This window comes from Monodon monoceros, unplaced genomic scaffold, assembly GCF_005190385.1.
Source record: "Monodon monoceros isolate NGI ecotype Baffin Bay Population unplaced genomic scaffold, NGI_Narwhal_1 Super_Scaffold_1, whole genome shotgun sequence".
Classification (NCBI taxonomy): Eukaryota; Metazoa; Chordata; class Mammalia; order Artiodactyla; family Monodontidae; genus Monodon; species Monodon monoceros.
This window is the reverse complement of record NW_021703765.1, coordinates 15373380-15379379: the sequence shown is the minus strand read 5'-3', so window position 1 is coordinate 15379379 and position 6000 is coordinate 15373380.

Here is a 6000-nt window from a genome sequence, read left to right as displayed (position 1 = left end):
ACAAAAAAAGCACCCTTTTTATTATAAAGATAACCTACCTGACCCTGGGCTCAGTCTGGGGCCCAGGGAGTGCTTGCTTTTATCAGTGCTCCTCAGAATATGGTCTCTTCCAGCATCATCTGGAAGCTTGTCATAAATGCAGATTCTCGGGCCCCACCCCAGGTCCACTGAATCAGGCACTCTGACTGCAACAAGGCCTCCAGGTGATGATGCTGCCTGCTAACGTCTGAGAACCACCGTGCCAGCCCTGGCGTGAAAAGCTGAGAGTGGCAGAGTGGGAGCCAACAGATCCTGACACAGTGCAAGAGACGAAGACATACGTTTCTTTTTTCTTTATTCCTATTTGCTTCTGTTCCTCATTGTCAGTCTCAGTAACTGTTTTTTCTTTTCCCCTTCCAATTTTCATTTTATTACTTTAGAAAGTGCACATCGTCTTTTAAATAAAATTTTCATTCGAACAATGGAAATGTTACTAACAGTGATACGTAGTAGTGCCATTGTGCTAAGAGATTAAAGTCTTTTATCTCATACAAATCCCACAATGAACCTATAAAGCTGGAAGCAATATCGGGCCCATTTTTACAGATAAGGAGGTTGGTGTTTAGAGATGAAATAACTTGCCCAAGTCCTCCCAACTAGGGAAGTTAGAATCAGAACTGAAACATAATGTTTTTTCATGGCAAATCTATGTCTTAATCACTGTCACTAATATATTTACATAGTAATACTAAACACTTCTGATTATCACTGGTGATGGTTTTGGAATCCTTTTCTATCTCTCAGGCTGACTTCATACATCTGTGTTGCAGGATTTTATTCTTTCCCAGTCTGTTTAGGTCACTGGGTCTTTTTAGCCTCCTGGAACGAGTTCTCTTGTTCAGAGTGTGTTTTCCTGCCAGGCTTTCTCTTTGTTCTGTCTTTGTGAACTTAGGATGGTGCATGCCCGCACACGGAGTGAGACCCTGATTCATTCTTCCTGGAAATTAAGAGGAGGCTGGAATCAGAATTGGCTGTGCTACTTCCTCAACTCAGCGCTCTCTTTTACATGTCTCTATGAATTTTGTTCCTATTATAGTGAATCCAATTTGCTGCATCTCTAAAGAAACTCTTGCTGGAAGAGAATAAAGGCATTCTCCAACCCTCCCTGATCCCTTCCAAATCCTGCCCAACACATACACAGCCTTATTTTGCAAGAGGAAACACATTTGTTCTTTTCTTTTTTTAATTTATTTATTTATTTTTGGCTGCACTGGGTCTTCGTTGCTGCACGCGGGCTTTCTCTAGTTGCGGTGAGCGAGGGCTACTCTTCGTCATGGTGCACGGGCTTCTCATTGTGGTGGTTTCTCTTGTTGTGGAGCACGGGCTCTAGGCATGCGGGCTTCAGTAGTTGTGGCTCACAGGCTCAGTAGTTGTGGTGCACAGGCTTAGTTGCTCCGCGGCATGTGGGATCTTCCTGGACCAGGGCGTGAACCCGTGTCCCCTGCATTGGCAGGTGGATTCTTAACCACTGCTCCACCAGGGAAGTCCAACACGTTTGTTCTTTAGTGAAACACCCACAAGGGTCATCGGTATAAGTGTCAAAAGATTGGGAAACTCAAAAGGTACAAACTCGCAGTGATGAGACCAATAAGTACCAGGGATGTAATGTACAACATGGTAAGCATAATGAGCACGGCTGTGTGTTTTATATGAAAGTTGTTCAGAGAGGAAATCCTAAGAGTTCTCATCGCAAGGAAAACAATTCTTTTCCTATTTCTTTAATTTAGCGTCTCTGTGAGACGACGGATGTTCACTGAACTTATCGTGATCATTGCTCCATGACGTATGTAAATCAAATCCTTATGCTGTACACCTTAAATTTATACTGTGCTGTATGTCAATAATAACTCAACAAAACTGGGGAAAAAATGGTTGGGAAGCTCACTCACATACTTGCTTACCATCAAAGGCATCGCCTCAGTTTCTTTAGCTGAACGTTCTGGGTAATGAATTTGTCATCAGGATACGTTGGTTAAGAAGAATTCTAACTGGGATCTTGGGCAGCCCACTTAGTCTTTGAGTCTCAATTTCCTGACTAGGTAAGCAGGGATGGTAAGATTTTCCCTTTTGCCTAGCAGGGCTGTTTATTCATCTATTCAGTCATTCACTCAACCAACATTTACTGCAGAGTTGTTTGGTATGGCTGGAGAAGCAAAACCAACACCATTAGTGAAAGTGCTTTGAAAATGATGTGACACTACAGAAATGGAAAGCCTTGATGTTATTACTTCAAAAGACCAATGTGGTAGTTATTAGTGTCAATCACCAAGTATTTCTGGCTCTCCTCCCTCCAGGTACTTGGTAACATTCCACTTCCTGGCCCCATGATGGTTGGGTGGGCTCCATCACTAGGTTTGACGCATGAGTAGTACCTGGTCTTACTATTATGCTAACGACTTTAAACATGTCACGTCTGGGCTAGAACATTTACTTATTAACTTGAGGCCCTCCAGAACGCTCTTGTCCTATGTCCTCTGCCATGGTCACTGCTGAACTGTCCGTTAGTGGCCGCTCCATCAGCCCGCCTCCCATAGTGAGGAAGTTGCTGAGCCCAAGGTGACTGGCCATGGACGTGTACCATGAACAAGGAAAAAAACATTATGGTTTTAAGACTTGAAGATGTTTTATTACTGCAGCGTAACTTACTGTGTCCTGAGAGAGACAACCAAATTAACCCATGAACTGTATCACTGATAAATCATTCCTGTGATCTATTCTTCTCTTTCTTTCAGTGGCTGGTTAAGTGCAAGTTCCTTTTTAAAGATGCATTGGAATTCAGACAAAGGAATAACCCCTAAAGTCATACTCAGATACTTTCTCAGTTGCCTTACAAAGTAGGTTATTTATATAACTTCTTAATTCATTATTGCTGTGTAATCATTTATTAATTTTTAGTCTTTAACCCTCTTTTGAAAGAATTTTCCAAGAAAAATAAACTGAGAAAAATAATTTTCTTCCTTAAATATGGTTGCTCTTGCTGGTATAATGGCTTTTGCCAGTGGAAGATACCAGTATTCATGGTACTTTTTTTTTTAGATTTTATTTTAGTTTATTTTAAATTTATTTATTTTATTTATTTATTTTTGACTGCATTGGGTCTTCATTGCTGCACGTGGGCTTTTCTCCATTTGCGGCGAGTGGGGAATACTCTTCGTTGCGGTGTGCGGGCTTCTCACTGTGGTGGATTCTCTTGCTGCGGAGCACAGGCTCTAGGCACGCAGGCTTCAGTAGTTGTGGCTCGCGGGCTCAGTAGTTGTGGCTCGTGGGCTCTAGAGTGCAGGCTCAGTAGTTGTGGCGCACGGGCTTAGTTGCTCCGTGGCATGTGGGATCTTCTCAGACCAGGGCTCTGGTGTTCCCTGCATTGGCAGGCAGATTCTTAACCACTGCGCCACCAGGGAAGCCTTATTCATGGTATTTGTCCTAATAGAACTTGAACTATATTAAACCAGCAAAAACACCCTTATTCCTCAGCTGATGGACAGCAGGTTTCAATAAACATACAGTCAGAGTCTCATGGAATCTATGTTCGACAGAATTTGTATGGCTCATATAAATTAATAGCAATTGGATCCTGTAAATAAGAGACTAATGGTAATGATAAAAATAGAATAAGATACAACTGGGAGAGGGGCTGTTTGAAGCTTGGGACGATGGTCATTCCACTGTCAAGCAGAACTAATGTGTGGTTGGTCGGAGCAGAAAGGAATACAATATTGGGACAGAATATGGAACCAATGGGATAGCAGAGTGGAAGTGATGAAATGAGGCAGCAGAAGTTTGAGGAGGAAAGGGAACTTCAACTCATGTAACCCAAACCCTTCATTTATACACTTTCTAAATCATGGTTTGTTGCTGAGCCCAGATCTCATTACTTAGGGTCTATGGCTCTCTTGTTACACTGCACTGTCACAAAACAGGAAGGGAAGCTTTGAAACAATCTTCTGGGTTCGTCAAATGGACTAGGTAGGGTCTGACTCTGGTCTGCCTGGGCTTGCATTCTGGCTCAATCATTTACCAGCTGTGTGACCTTGAGTAAGTGTCTCAACCTTTGTGTGCTTGAGTTTTCTCATCTCAAAAATGAAAATAGGGACTTCCCTGGTGGTCTGGTGGTAAAGAATCTGCCTTCCAATGCAGGGGACACGGGTTCGATCCCTGGCCGGGGAACTAAGATCCCACATGCTGAGGGGCAAGTAAGCCCGCACGCCACGACTACTGAGCCCGCACGGCTCAATGAGAGAGCTGAGTGCCACAAACTACAGAGCCCACGCGCTCTGGAGCCTGCACGCCACAACTATAGAGAGAAAAAATTTTAAAAACCTGCACGCCACTACTTGAGAGAACCCGCGCGCCACAACAAAGAGCCCGCGTGCCGCGGCAGAAGATCCCACGTGCCCCAAGCTCTATTAAATCTAGTCCTCGTTCTGAATGCTTGACGGAATGCTTACTCTTTCAATATCTTTTGGGCACGTGGCACTGGGTTGAGTAGCCTGTCCTGCCCTGTGATCTTCTGGAGGAGAGGGACTGGCATGCAGGCCAAGGGTTCTTAGTGATAAATGCCAAGATGGGTTGTTAGGGGTTGGGATGTGGGATCCAATGGCCTGGTGGGTTCTGCCTGGGACTCTTGCTTCAGAAGAAAACTCCTGGAGCTGCGGATTGAAGAGCAAGACGTGTTTTACTAGGCAGATAAAGCAGTCGTGGGGGGCAGAGGGAGCACTGGGCGGGGGGCGGGGGGGTGAGGTGGTGAGCCCTCATGGAGCAAAGATGGCGGCGAGGATCCCAGTGAGTAACTTGTTGCAGGACGTGCACTGGCGATGGGCAGTGGGAATGGAGAGGGGGCCGATCAAGGACACTCAGATTTTCCAGCTCAAGCGACAGGGAGGATGGTATTGAATTCTTGGGATGGGGAGCGCTGGAAGAGTGCCAGAGTCCAACCCGGGACAAAACTTTGTCACTGCCGAGGGCCCGGGTTCAATCCCCGGTTGGGAAGCTAAGATCCCACGAGCCGAGTGGTGTGGCTAAAAAGACAAACACACCAAAAACAAAACAAAATGAACACACACACAAAAGAAAAATAAGGGAAGCATCACCAACCTTAAAACACCCTCTTTAAGGTAAACCCAGTGAACAAGCAGCCATGCTCCTAGCTATTCTGATGTTCTCATTCATGATGGCAAGACTCACTGTTCTTACTCAATTATGATTTATTACTTGCCTTTTTAACTCCAAGAAGAGTGGAAGTAAGATCACTTGCTCACTCGCTCTTTCTGTATTTATTGAGGGTCCACTACGTACCAGGCACCGTTCTAGGCTCTGAGGATTCAGCAGTTGAGAAGCCACGCAAGTGCCTCTGGCATGGGGGTTACAGACTAGTGACTAGAGATAGACAATAGATAAATAAACAAATATGCAACACTAAGTTGCAATATGCAAAGCCATTTATAATAGGTCGGTGATGATAAGAGCCACAAAGTGATAATTTGGAGAAGGAAGAAAGACAGAGGGTCTTCCACCGGAATGGTAGTCAGGGAAGGTGACATTTATCGAGGACCCTGAAGGAATTAAAGGAATGTTCTAAGCAAAAAAAATTCCGTGAGCAAAGAAGGATCCATGGAAGGGAACCAAGAGCAAATGTCCTGAGGAGGGAGCCGTGGTTGATGTGTTTGCAGAACCTCAAAGAGCCCAGAGGTGCCAGAGTGGAGCAAGTGTCTTCGAGAACAGAAGGAATGAGGGCAGAGAGGGGGAGGGGAGGGGAGGGGAGGGGAGGGGAGGGGAGCAGATGGCCCAGGTCTGTAGGGCCAGTGGGCTGTCTTTAGGACTTTCCATTTATTCTGAGAGCAGAAGCCTTCGGAGGACTCCTGTAGGGGAGTGGCATGGTCAGATTTACATTTTGCAAGCATCACTCTGGCCGCAGGGCAGAGAATAGACTGGGGAGAGGGCAGAAGAGGGGGGCCCAAGTGCGGG